Source organism: Myotis lucifugus, unplaced genomic scaffold (genome assembly GCF_000147115.1).
Source record: "Myotis lucifugus unplaced genomic scaffold, Myoluc2.0 scaffold_206, whole genome shotgun sequence".
NCBI lineage: Eukaryota > Metazoa > Chordata > Mammalia > Chiroptera > Vespertilionidae > Myotis > Myotis lucifugus.
Genome location: NW_005871254.1, coordinates 1,843,976 through 1,858,725, shown reverse-complemented (window position 1 = coordinate 1,858,725; position 14,750 = coordinate 1,843,976).

The following is a 14,750-nucleotide window of genomic DNA, read 5'->3' as shown; positions in this document are numbered from 1 at the left end:
CCAGACACGCCCTGGAGCACTCCCTCAGTCCCTCCCCAGCTGGCCAACCTCCCTCGTCCCTCCCTGGCCTTGATGGTGCACTGGTGGGGTCCCCTGGCTTGGCCTTCGCCCTCTCACAATCCAGGACCCCTCGGGGGATGTTGGAGAGCCAGTTTTAGCCCAATCCCGATCAATGCAGGAGCTGCCTCTGGGCTCACGGCTGATGAGCGCAGTGGCAATGGCAGGAGCGCTAAGGATGTCTGACTGACATTTAGGCCATCAGTTGAACATCCCCTGAGGATTCCGAGACTGCAAGAGGGCACAGGCCAGGCTGAGGGACTCCCCCCAGTGCACAAATTTCATGCACTGGGCCTCTAGTTATAATTGCCCATGTTCCCTATGCTGTTCTTTACAAACCAGTGACTATTTTGTAACTACCAATCAGTACTTCTTAATCCCTTCACCTTTTTGCCTAGCCTTTCACCCCTCTCCCCTCTGGGAACCATCAGTCTGTTCTCTGTATCTCAGAGCCTGTTTCTGTTTTGTTTGTTTGTTTGTTTGTTTGTTTTGTCCTTTAGAGTCCAGATATATGTAAAATCATATGGTATTTGTCTTTCTCTGTCTGACTTATTTCACTTAGCATAATACCCTCCAAGTCCATCCATGCTGTAACAAATGGTAAGATTTAATTGTTTTTGGGGCTGAGTACTATTCCAATGTATATATGCATCACCACTTTTTTATCCACTTGTCTATTGATGGGACTGGGCTGCTTCCATATCTTGGTTATAGTAAATAACAGCGCAATAAACATAGGGATGCATATGTACATTTGAATTAGTGTGTGGGGCTTCTTCAGATATATAACCAGAAGTGGAATTGCTGGGTAATAAGGCAGTTCCTTTTTTAATTTCTTAAGGAAACTCCATACTGTTTTCCACCAATCTGCATTCCTACCAGAAGTGCACCAGGGTTCCCTTTTCTCCACATCATCACCAACATTTGTTTATTGACTTATTAATGATAGCCATTCTGACAGACGTGAGGAGATATCTCAATGTGATTTTAATTTCCATTTCCCTGATGATTAGTGATGCTGAGCATCTTTTCATATGTCTGTTGGCCATCTGTATGTCCTCTTTGGAGAAATGTCTATTCAGGTCCTCTGCCCACTTTTTAATTGGATTGTTTGTTTTGGGTTGCTGAGTTGTCTGAGTTCTTTATAAATTTTGGATATTAACCCCTTATCAGATGTATCATTGGCGAATATGTTCTCCCATTCAGTGGTTTGTCTTTTCATTTTGTTGATGATTTCCTTGGCTGTGCAAAAACTTTTTAGTTTGATGTGGTCCCATTTGTTTCTTTTTTCTTTTGTTTCCCTGCCCAAGGAGATATGTCAGAAAAAGAATATTGCTAAGAGAAACGTCTGAGATTTTACTGCCTATATTTTCTTCTATTAAAGTTTTCAAATCTTACATTTAAGTCTTTAACTACTTTGAATTTATTCTTGTGTATAGTTTAAGAGGGTGGTCTACTTTCATGTTTTTGCCTATATCTGTCTAATTTTTTCAAACACCATTTATTGAATAGACTGCCTTTACCTCATTGTATTTTATTTCCTTCTTTGTCAAATACTAATTGACCATAAGGTGTGGGTTTATTTCTGGGCTGTCTATTCTGATCTGTGTGTCTGTTTTTATGCCAGTACCATGCTGTTCTGATTACTTTAGCTTTGTACTACAGTTTGATATCAGATAGCATGATACCTCTAATTTTGTCCTTTTTTCTCAAAATTGCTGTGGCTATAAGAGTCTTTTGTGGTTTCATATAAATTTTTGGATAATTTGTTCTAGCTCTGTGGAAAATGCCATTGGTATTTTTTAAAATATATTTTTATTGACTTCAGAGAGGAAGGAAGAGGGAGAGAAAGAAATATCAATGATGAGAGAGAATCATTGATCAGCTGCCTCCTGCACACCCCCTACTGGGGATCGAGTCTGCAACCCAGGCATGTGCCCTTGACCAGAATCTAACCCAGGACCCTTTAGTGTGCAGGCCCACGCTCTATCCACTGAGCCAAACCAGCTGGGTTGAAAAATGCCATTGGTATTTTAATAGGAAGTACATTGAATCAATAGATTTTTGGGAACAATATGAACATTTTTAACAATGTTAATTCTTCCTATTCATGAGCACAGTACATGCTTCCATTTATTTGTATCGTCTTCAATTTTATTTGTTAATGTCTTATAATGTTCTGAGTACATGTCTTTTACCTCCTTGTTTAAATTTATTCCTAGGTATTTTTTGACGCAATTGTAAATGGCATTATTTTCTTAGTTTCTCTTTCTGATAGTTTATTATTCATGTGTTAAAATACAACCAATTTTTTAATATTTAGTTTGTATCCTGCTACTTTACTGAATTTATCAGTTCTAATAGTGTTTTGTGTAATCTTTAGGATTCTCAATATACAGTATCATGTCATCTACAAATAATGGCAGGACCCTCCCTCCTTTCCAATTTGGATGTCTTTTATCTTAGCTGGTTGCTGTGGCTAGAACGTCCAATACTATATTGAATAAAAGTGGTGAAAGTGCACATTCTTGTCTTGTTCCTGATTTTAATGGAAACACTTTTAGTTTTTCCCCACTGGGATGATGTTAGCTGTGGGTTTGTCATATATGGCCTTTATTATGTTGTAGTATATCCTTTCTATTCCACTTTGCTGAGAGTTTTTATCATTAATGGGGACTGAATTTTGTCAAATATTTTTTTCTTAATCTATTGATATGATCATATTGTACCACATTAACTGATTTGTGGTTATTGAACCAACCTTGCATCCCAGGTATAAATCCCACTTGATCATGATATACGATCTTCTTAATGTATTGATGTGTTTGGTTTGCTAATATTTTGTTGAGGAGTTTTGCATTTATGTTTATCAAGGATATTGGCCTATAATTTTCTTTCTTTTAGTGTTTTTATCTGGTTTTGGAATCAAGATAATGTTGGCCTCATAAAATGAGCTTGTAAGTTTTTCCTCCTTTGAATTTTTTGCAATAGTTTGAGAACAATAGGTATTAATTCTTTCTTGAATGTTTGGTAAAATTCACTTGTGAAGCCATCTGATTTGTCAGGAGATTTTTAGTACTGAATTGATTTTGTTGAATGTAATTGATCGGTTCATATTTTCTATTTCTTCTTGATTCAGTTTTGGAAGATTGTATGTTTCTAGGAATTTATCCAGTTCTTCCAGATTGTCTAGATTGACATGTAACTTTTTTGTAGTATTTTCTTATAGTCTTTTGTATTCCTATGGTATCAATTGTCACTTCTCTTCTTTCATTTCTGATTTTATTTATTTGGGTCCTGTCTCTTTTTTTCTTGATGAATCTGGTTAAAGGTTTATCCATCTTATTTATCTTTTCAAAGAACCAACTCTTGGTTTCTTTGATCTTTCGTATTTTTTAAAATTCTATTTTGTTTATTTCTCTTCTGATCTTTATTATTTCCTTCCTTCTACTCATTTTGGCTTGGTTTTTCTTTTCTAGTTCCTTTAGGTATAAGGTTGGATTGTTTATTTGATATTTTTCTTGTTTCTTGAGGTAGGCCTGTATTGCTATGAATTTCCCTCTTAAGACTGCTTTTGCTGTACTTACAATCCCCTTATATGTAGAGGGTTTGGGAGGGGTTTGGAGGCATGCCAATATTCATTGCAGGAGGTGGAAAATGTTCCCTGAGGTCACAGCTCTGCTTGGACATCTTCCTCCTCTTTCAAGCCCAGCTGCTCTGGATGTTTCCTCTTCACTGGGGCTGACCTGGCATTTCAGTAGCAATCTCTTTTAAAATAGTCCCTGAAGGGTGCGGCCTGGGTCTGGTGACTTGATCTTGCTCCAAATTAAAACTATGATCTTTGGCAGTCCTGTTTTCTGGTTCTCACTGATGCCCTGGGTGGTGACAGCATATTTATATCTTACTTGCCTACCAGTAATTCAGCATGCCTTTGTTTTTCCCCCTTTAGTGTAATTTAGAAATCTAGACCTGAACTGGTAAGGCTGTTTGTTTAAGGGGGACAGTAGTCTTTAGAAGGGGAGTGTTTATGTGTTTACTGGCCAAATATTTTCTAAGTTATGTGAAGGGCATATCCATATGGCATATGTTTCATTCCATTCATTCTTGACTTTCCACATCGCTTGCAGTGAAGTTAGAATCGGGGATAGGAACCTCCTGAATACCAAGGCTCCAGGCCTGTCTTCACATCCCCCTACGCCCTCTGGGGAAGAAGCCGCTGCTGGGTGGGAGTTTGGGGGAGGGATCCTGGATTCAGCCCTGCCCTTGTCCACTGTCTGACTTTGGAAAAGTCATGCTGTTCCTCTGGGCCTTGGCTTCCCACCTCGTGAAAATGCTGTTAGGAGCAGAGGCTGCGGAGAAGCCCCTGCAGGGCTTGTGAACACAGCTTTCTGGGCCCACCCCAGGCTCTGCTTGCGTAGAGCCTAGGAATATGCCTTTCCAACAAGCCCCGAGATGCTGGCGCCATTGGTCAGGGGCCAGGCTTGGAGGACATCTGGCTAAGAGCAAAGTGGCCATGATGAGAGGTGTTAGCATGACGCAGGGTAGGGTCTACAGCCCTGAGGGCTCCCCTCGTCACCCTCACACTTCAAGACAGTGTTGCCTAACTCCAGACAAGTATCATCTGGGTGTTTGCTTAAAAAATAATACAAAGCAGATGCTTGGGCACCCAGACTTACCGAATTAGAAGTTCCAAGGGAGAGACCTGGGAGTCTATTGGAACAGCCTCCAGGCCTGGCCTACCGTCAGAGATGTTGGGAAGCATTGCAGCTTAACCACTAGTTCCAGGTCGCAAAAATTTTAGGTGGAAGCAAACGGTCCATGTCTCCTCCGAGAGGGGACATGGATAATAAGTGGCATCATCTTTTCTGTATCCTCCAGCCTGGTCCTGAGGACCTCATGTGGCCGGAGAGCCAGCCCTGGGGGAACTCTGGTGGCATCAGACCATTGTCCACGAAGAAAGGAGCCTGTGGCGGACCTCGTGTGTTCCCACCAGCAGCAGGAGGAGCCTTCCGAAGCAGCGTGCGCCTCCACTCTTACCTAGACCACGTCCCACCTCCAGCCCCAAAGGTCCCCTGCATCCAGGAAACACTAGCAACAGCTGAAGGCAGTGGTTCCCAGCCTACCTGCACATCAGATTCACCTGGGAGGCTTAGTAACCTCCCCTGTGTACGGCTCAGCGTCACCGCAGACGAATTAAATCAGAAACGTAAGGAATGGGACACAGCATGGCGGTGTGTAATGCTCCACATGGCCACAGGGCACAGCTGGCCTGTGTGAAAGGGAAGGGCATCGCTGGCAACCCTTCGCCACCTGCATGCCCATCCAAAACTGTAGTTACAAGCCTCCTGGCATGTTCAATACAAAGACTTTCATTTAAAATGAAACCTCATTGAGTGATGTTTGGGTACCTTTTTAAAAACTGATATTTTTAAAAAGATGCTCAACAGCATTAATCATGAAGGAAATATATGCATAATCCATGGACACAGACAATAGTGTGGTGAAGGCCTGGCGGGCGGGAAGATCAATGGGAGGGGGGGAAGGGGACATCGGTAATACTTTTAACAAAAGGTAATTTTTTTAAAAGGGAAATATAAATCAAAACTACATAAATACTACCTCACATCCATTAAAATGGCCACTATTTTTTTAAAAAAGAATTAAAGAAAAGAACTAGTTGTGATTGGGATGTGGGGAAATTGGAACCCTTAAATCGGCGCGGGCACAGTGGGAAACAGGGTGGCACTTCCTCGGAAGTTAAAACCAGAACTCCCACGTGGCCCAGCAATCCCACCTCTCATACATTCCCACGAGAACTGAAAGCAGGATCTTGAACAGATGTTTGTCCACCATGTCCACAGCAGTGCTATGCATATCGCCAGGAGGGGGAGCAGCCCAAGTGTGCAGGCTGGATGGAAGGACACATCGAATGGGGTGGTATTCAGCCTCAAAAGGGAAAGAAATTCTGACACCTCACACAGCATGGATGAACCTTGAGGATATTATGTTAAGTGCCACAAGCCAGTCATAAAAAGACAAATACTATGATTCCACTACCACATTCATGGAGGTAGGAAATAGAATGTTGGTTGCCAGGGGCGGAGGGAGGAGGGCGGGGAGTTATGTTTAATGTGCACAGTTCAGTTTGGAAGATGACAAGGTCTGAAGATGATGGTGGAGATGGGTGCTGACAATATGAATGTACTTAATGCCATGGGATTGTACACTTAAAATGGTTAAAATGGTACATCTTATGTAATATGGACTTGCCGGCGACTTTTGAAAATTTCAATGTTAATAAACACTGATATTCTGTGGAAACGCATAGGGTCCCTCCCTGACAAATCAGATTTTATCGGAACCGGCGTAGGAGCCGGTTCGTGCTGAGAGAAGCATGGCATGCAGGTGTCCGTTTTCCAAACACCTCCCGCGGCGGCACCGGGGAACCCAGGGACCTTCTGCTCTCTCTCAAAACACAGAAATGGTCCGCGGGGGGGTGGTAACTGAGGAAAGCTGGTCACGGAAGCTCATGTGCCCACACCGGGCACACACCCACGACTGCGTTTCACCCACGACCCCTTCGGGTTCCCACTCCCTCCGTTCCTCTCACTGTGCGAACAGCTGCCAGGCCTGGGGCGGGAAGAGCGGCCCTGAGTGCGGGCTCCACCTGCTGAGCTCAGGCCCAGCGGGTCCTTTCCGGGAGGAGCAGCCCGGGTGGCAACGAAGGAAGAGGCCTGGCCGAGAGCCAGCGGGAGAGAAGCCGGCGCTATCCCAGGTGTTGGGAGCCGTGGAGCCGGCAGAAGGAGGCTCCCTGCGGGGTCTGGTCTGGGCCGTGCCTGAAGGAGGCTGTGTGCGCTCAGCGCAGCCCCCGCCCTGGCACACAGCAGGGACGCAGCAAGTCCGGGCTTGCGACCTGTCAGAGCAGCGCCAGTTTTCCGAGACGTACAAAGGAACCACCATGTGGGCTGGGGGTGAGTTTACACAGCAGAGCAAGCTGCCCGCGCCTTTTGCCCGGGGGACCCACGGGGTCGTGGCCCTGTCCACCTGGCTTCTGGGAGACCTGGCTCCCTCCCCACGGCAGGCATTTGCGGACACAGGCCTCCGCACGCCCATCTCCTTCTAAGCCTGCGATGGATTGTTTTCATTTCATTCGGATTGAACAGCGACACTAAACTGGGTCCAATTTTTGATCAGTGTCATTTCTCAGGCTTGCTCAGGGAAGACAGAACCATTAAACTCCCCCCGCTCCCGTGAGGGGCACTGAGCTCCCCATGGCATCGAGATGGGAGCTCTTGAGGGTAAAGACTCATTTTATGTGGATCAGTGACTGGCTTATTGTAGGTGCTTAATAAATATTCAATCATAACAGTCTTAATTACTGGATTACATCATGTCTGTCCTAGGCTAGGATATAAATAAATAATGCCATCGTAATAACGAGGCTCTAATGGAGAGCTGCTCGGCTTGAGTTCCCACTGTGCCAGCGGTTTTAATAAATTTGGGTGGATTTCATATTTCACGAAGACGTATCTGCTCACAGCAGGTAATGCTTCTGAAGATAAGCCTGATGTAGTATCGATGCCAGCACAGCGCCTCCTGGTTTGTGCCCCTCTAAGGCTCGGCTCAGCTCAGCGTGGCACCCACTTCTCCAAGTGTCTGAGGGTGTCCCGTGGCACGGAGGGTGGCCGGGCCGCGGGTTCAGGGTGCAGCCCTCCAACTGGCTTGAGGGAGACATTGAGACGGGTCAGCTATGCCTCTTTAACAGCCTCACCACCCCCTTAGAATGAACTGCAAATCCGAAGTCCGAAGTCCTGGCAGCTTATGCACAGAGTGAAATAGCTGGTGGCCAGCAAAGGGTGTGCCCTGTCTGAAGCCACAGTCTCAGCCCCGCTCCACCCCAAGCAGGATGCCACCCAGTGGTATCCCACCTTCTATCAGCAGAGCCAGAAATGCTGCTATTACACAAAATCTCTTGGTTTTTACACTGCTACCCAATCCACGTTATTTTAGAACAAAACCCTCCTGCAGCCTTTTGGGCCTCCTCTGGTGTGGGCTGCACTGGCAAATCCAAGGCCCTGAGCAGAGAGCCAGGGATGTGTAAGCAAAGGTATGTGCTGGTCCCTCCAGGGAGGCCAGGAACCCGCCAGAAAGCCCTGCTCTCGTGCTTGGGCACCTCGGTGAGGCTGGCACTGGCTCTCTGATGGGCTGTGACTCCGTGAGTCCCCAGGCCCTGCTCCCTCTGCTGGGAAGTGGGGGATGGCGAGGCTGCTGCACCCTCCTCAGAGGCTCCATGAAAGGAGTGCCCCCAAGGCAATGACCAGCCCTCTGCCAACCAGACAGCACCCTTCATGCCACTGGCACGGTGCTCTCGGGTGCCAGGGGGCATGTGACAGTCTCGGCTCCCTGAAGTCTGGCCCTGGAAGCAGAGCTGATCTTGGGGCATTGGGATTGGACGTCAGAGAGCAAACCTGGTGAGGTGACTGGCAAAGCTCCTCGTCTGAGAACGCGCTGGCTCTCTTCCAACCTCAGCAGGCCCTGAGCCGGCCGCAGGCCCACTGGGCATCTGTCCCACTCTGCGCCCTGACACTGGACCAGGGAGCGAGACAGAGCCCCCTCTAGGGGAGCCGATATGCAGGGAGGTGTCTGGAGATCCCGTTTCCCCACCGGAGGCCAGAGCTCTGATGGGACTGTGGGGGGCAGTTAGACAGATGTGAGCAGAGCAAGGACCACGGGCCAGGTACAGTCACCAGGGCAGAAAGCCCGGGCGCCTAGCAACAGGCAAAACTGGGAAAACAAGGCCCTCGCCCCCAGCGTGACCTCTCCTCCCCAGCGTGACCTCTCCTCCCCAGGGTATCGCTGCTCCTGCAGTGCAGACCCCTGACCTTTCATATCACTGGTTATGCAATTCGGACCCCCCCCCAAAACTTTCCTCCCTGGAGATCACTTCTAGGCCTCAGCTATCTTCAGCTCCAGGTCCAGAGAAGCAGCAAAACCAACAAGCCACACCTGGCTGAGCTCAGGACCCGCCCCACTGACCAATCCGACCACTCAGTGACCAGCACCCTGGACGGCACCCTGGATGCTGATGAATCTTCTATTAAGGTGCACCCCTGGGACCTCCCTAACTCCCCACTCTTAAAGGCCCTAGGACTTAGGAGGACCCAGCAAGCTCTCCCTCCCAGGAGCAGGGCGCCCCCCCATCCTCTGCTTCCCCCCACAGACACGTTTTCCTGGCCTCGCTCTTCCTCCTAAGCGCCGGGCCTTCTTTTGCCTCTGTGAGTGTTCCCATTTCTGCTGCTGCTCACTGCTCTGTGACTTTCTAAATCAACTTCTCTCATAGTGTGAGTCTTAACTCTGACTTCTTTCCCAGCCAGAACTCAAGTACCGAGGTTGCGGACCCCGCGGATCTAACTCCTGGTGGGGATCTCCCCACCCCACGCCCCTAGGATGAGAGGGACATGGTTGGGCAGCCCATCCAGAGCGGTGAGCACTGCCTTCCCGGGGGCCTAGGTGGCTGCGCTCTGGTGCAGACAGTGCCTCTCGAGGGGCCTGGGGTGTGCGGGGTTTCCAGGGAGCACTGCCCTACACAGTCCCCATGTCAGTGCTGGCCGGGGGCGTGACCCCGGCCCTGGGGAGAAAGTGGACACCTCTCGGTTTTCTGGAGAAACTCCAGTCCACCGGGTATTTTTAGCCCCACCAACCCACAGCCATGCCAAGGTGTTAGCGTCACGGCTAAACCAGCGCGCACCTTCGCCCAGCCCGGCGGGAGGCAGGGCGGGAGCACCGCCGCTGCTCGGGGCTCGGGTTTCTCTGCGAGTTGGTCCAACTGTAACCTCTTGTCGGAGAGGAGCCGCTCTGCTCCACCTGCCACCAGTCATCTCAGTGGGAAATGCTTTACCGTTTCCCCAAACGGCAAAACCAACACGCACACGCACGCACGCGCGCGCACACACACACACACATGCACGCACACACAATCACACACAGTCACACACGCGCACACACACACGCGCGCGCACACACATGCGCATGCACACACGTGTGCACGCACACAGGGACACACAGGGGACACACACACATGCCCACACAGAGACACACACACACGCACACTGCTTACAAAATAGTATCTGTTGAGTTTAGGTATGTTTTTACCTAATGTTTGGCAATATATTTAAGGCCTTCCCCCCACAAAACTGCATTTTACTTTTTTATCTTTCCATGAATGGACACATTTTTCCATCAATATATAAACTCCATTTTTACTTGGTTCCTCTGCTGTAGATGTTTTCTTCTGTTCTCATTTTTTGTTAAGCACAGCCTCAGTCACCCAACCTCTGAAATTAGACGTTGTTTCTGATGTTTTGTGTTCCTGCCAATATTCATAGAGATGTTGGCCTCCTTGAAACCACTTTATATCAAATAACCCCAAGTGAGGTCACCAGACAGACTGGAGTCTCGGGGACAGGCAGACAGGCCAGATCCCGCCGCTCCCTCACAGGCCCCCCTCCCTGTCCCTCTCCTTCCCGGGGACACCCAGCCCTCGGTCACTCTCACCCGCTTTTTTTCTCCATCGTGCCCCAAGGAACTCTCTGTTACAATTATGGAACATTTCTAATCTACACAAAAGTTCAGAAGATAGTGTAACAAATGCCCAATTTTAGAAATCTTGTTTCATGTACTCCAACCCTTTTCCCCACACACTGCATTACTTAGAAGTAAGTCCCAGATATCATGTTATTCCATTCCTAACTAGTGGTGTAGGTCTTTCTAAATAGCAAGCTCCCTTTGTCAGCATACGACTAGCACACCTAAGACCTAGGCAGTGATTCCCAACTATCTTCCCAGGCCCGGGCGGAGTTCAAATGTCCTGAGTCATCTCATAAGGGTTTGCCAGAGGTGGGTGTTGGCATCAGAATGCAGAGAGTATAGTGGCTTTGAGATGAGGTGCCTCTTCAGTGTCTTCAGATGAGGCAGCTCCTCGGCCTCCATGTGAGCACCGAGTTGGTTGAAGACATCACTTGCTGGTGCTGCCGAGTTGCCGGGCCTCGCGGAGTCATTCCCGTCCCGTCTTCCTGGCTGTTCCTGAGATCTGGGAGTGAGACCCAAGGCCAGGAGCGCATTCTGATTTAGGTTTGCTTTTTGGCAAGAATGTTTCCTGGACCGTGGGTATTTCCACAGGAGGCCCTTTGGCGATCATCGTCTTGGTCCGCTATTTTGTCAGGCATTTGAAAAAAGACAATAGTCTAGTTTTACCCTTTATCCGAGAAATCTGCTTCCTCCCTGTCTCGGCTCCTGGTGCGGTGCGCGCAGGACAGCCCGTGAGCTATGGCCCTGCGCTTCTTCCACCGGAGCGCCTAGTCCTCCGCGCGGACACGAGGGCTGTTCCGCTGTGCGTTTTCCCAGCATCATTACGGGCTCGTGGGTGTCAGCCCTCCGGGGTTCATTCCTGCTGATGGACACACTGCTCCTTCGCTCTCTGGTGGGAACTTCAAGCTGGCTCCGTAGTTCTTGGTTTCGATGCGGTTCTTCTTAGTCGGCCTCCCTTTGGCGGTGACAGGGCTTCTAACCTCTTCTCTGGGTCAGGAAGAGAAATTGTACTCAGAGACAAAATCTAGGTGCAAAGGAGGTTCGTTGCTATTACATTGGTTATTGTTGCAAGAACTTCCAGGAGGAAATACTTTTCTTTTTCTAAGATAAAGTATATCTTATACTTGTCTTTTATATTTGATATTTTTATATTTGATTTGATTTTTTTAATATATTTTATTGATTTTTTACAGAGAGGAAGGGAGAGATATAGAGAGTTAGAAACATCGATGAGAGCGAAACATCGATCAGCTGCCTCCTGCACATCTCCTACTGGGGATGTGCCCACAACCCAGGTACATGCCCTTGACCGGAATCGAACCCGGGACCTTTCAGTCCGCAGGCCGACGCTCTATCCACTGAGCCAAACCGGTTTCGGCGATATTTGATTTTATAGACTACCTTTACCTTAATATTGATATTAAAATATAAGTATATTGATATTCAAATATACAAGGAACAGGTTTTACTTACCATTTGGATGGTCTATTTGCATCTCTTTAACACTTGCTAATGATATCCACATACTCACTAATTTGCTGTATCTGTATCTATCTATTTCTGAGAACAGCTTCCTTTATAGTTAATTGTGTGTTAGGGTAGATGTCCTTATAGATGTTGAGTCAAATTAGTAAGTCCCCTCTGTGAAATCATGCCACCTACATATTAAGTTCATTTGTTTCATTTTGCTCTTAATTTTCAGGGCCCTCTTTTTAAATTGTTTTATTTAATTCCGTGGGGCACTGACATGGCTCCACATCAAACTACCAAACCAGGACAATGCAGAGAAGCGGGGCTCCTCCCCCAGCCCTGTGCTCTCCTGTCCCCATGGATAACAGCTTCTGGTTTTCGGTTTTTTCTTCTATTATTTCCCTTTAATATAAGCCAATACACCTGAGTGCACACGTGACTCACTGCGAGGATGGAGAAGACCCTTCTCGGCTGTGGGCGTGCCACCCCGAGGAGCAGCCCGGCTTCCGGTCCTCTGCTCACTGTCTCACCCCAAACTCCAGTTTCCCGTCACTGCAGACCTGCTTTGCCTCCTCCCAGTGCCGAGGCAGCACAGCAGCCAGGCGCCTGGCAAATAGCTCCGCTGGCCTCTCATACTGTCTGGGTGCAGCTACCTGTGCTAAGCACTTGCATCATCTCATTTCAGCATCTACAACAGTCACTTGAAGGGACTACCAAACTGAAGTTCAGGAAGTCAGGTCACATGCTGAAGGCAACACCACGGTGTGTGGTAGGTCTGGGAACGGAGACCTTACATCTCTGAGGCCAAAACCCACAATCTTAGCCGCTCGGCTACACAGACTCCCCTGGCTGTGCCTCCTGGTGTTCTGGGCTCCACCAAGCATCACACAGACACAAGTGGAAATAGATGCGGGGTCTACCTGGCACCCATGGCCCATATCCGAGGGCTTCTGCTCCCAGGAGCTCAGAGGGCAGCGGGGAGCGCTCCTCCTGCTGGGCTGAGTGCCATGTCCCTAAATCCAGGCCCAGCCTTACTTTCTCCCAGTTCCTTGACCTTGCTCAGCCCCTTGCCTGTAAATGCACCTCGGAGATGCAGGAAGGACAGCGGGCGGTGCCTGAGCCACAGAGAGTGCAGGAAATACGTGTTGTATCAACTTGAGGAGGAAGCGCTCCTGAGCAGCGCCTCCCAGTAAATGATCTGCAGCGATAGCGGGAGGATGGAGTCGGCCCGCTGTCCAGTCGCAGCTCTTTCTTCTCTCTGTGCCGTCCTTGCACTGCAGTATAAGCCCCACCGGGGACCGCGTCAGAAATGCACCGTCTGAGGGCCCAGCCATCTGTCGGCACCAGCCCTCCGAGGGCTCCAGGACCGCTGCTCTGAGCCAGCCCAACACTCTGAGTCCATGATGGCAGGGAGAGATGCAGGGCAGTAAGGCGCCCCCCACCTTGAGGACTCCCCGCCACTCATTGGCATACACTAGGTGCAGGGGAGAGCAGGGCAGACGAAGTAGAGCCCTCTTGAGCTTGCATTCGGGGAGCATCAACCCGTGATCAAAGGAGTGAGACGGTTCCTGTAGTGTCAGTGTCAGGAGGGATGTAAGCAGGAAGGCGTGTTAGCTGACACCTGAGAGGTGGGGTGAGGGTCTTTCGATGGGATGGTCAGGAAAGGCCTCCCTGAGGAAGTGACACTGGTGCTAATGGTTGAATGGGGTCAAGGAAGCAGCCGGGTAAAGATCAGGGTCAGAGTGCTCCAAGCTGAGGGCCAGCATGCGCAAAGGCCCTGGGGCAGGCGAGAGCTGCTGCATGAAAAGGAGCGAGGAGGGCCTCCAGTGCAGCTGGAGCCCTTGTGAGAAATGTGGCTGTTACCTTGGTGCGTCTCTGAGCTCAAAACAATCCTGCTCCGCCCGTGTCGGAGGCGGGTGTGGGGCAGGTAAACACTAGCCTCCTCTCCAGCTGCTGCTGGGGTGCGGGCAGCAAAGGGCACACTTGGGCTCTGCACTCCAGCCCTGCATCAAGATCCCCTCTGCACACAGCCAGGCTGCTGTGCGTGGTGCCCCCACCCCCACCTCTGCTCTGTAGGGAGAAGCAGTTTTCCCAAGAAGGCCCTGTTTCCATGCGCAACTTAGCGATTATGGCACTCCCGGTCTAGGGAAACAGGGAGATCTGACTCTGAGAGCAACTCTTCCGCCAATGACATAATTTTGGACCAGGGATGTCACCTCTTTGACCTTGTTCTGCAAGAAAGTGAAGATAGGAATGGCTCCCTCCCAGGACAGTTGTGAGACTCAAAGTCCACACTGTGTGTAAGACAGCTAACCCAGCGTCTTGGTGCTTGAAAAATGGTAGCTGTCACCAATTTTATTTCATTAGCAGACGGCATGATCTCTTAAGGTCCGACGTTTTATAGATAAAGGCAGCAGCAAGTAAGAGCGTCAGTGCTAGTGATCTAGGACCACAAGTCCCTGCTTAACATCTGAACTCCGAGCAGCTGGCAGTGGAGAATCTGAGCCATTTCGCCACGAGCACACCGGCCTCCTGGACTCAGTGGGAGTGAGGGAGGGTCCGTGTCCGGGAGAAGAGCCAGCCTTGTGCTGTCCAATAGTGAGAGCCGCGTGCCATTTTAAATTTGATGGTAGCCA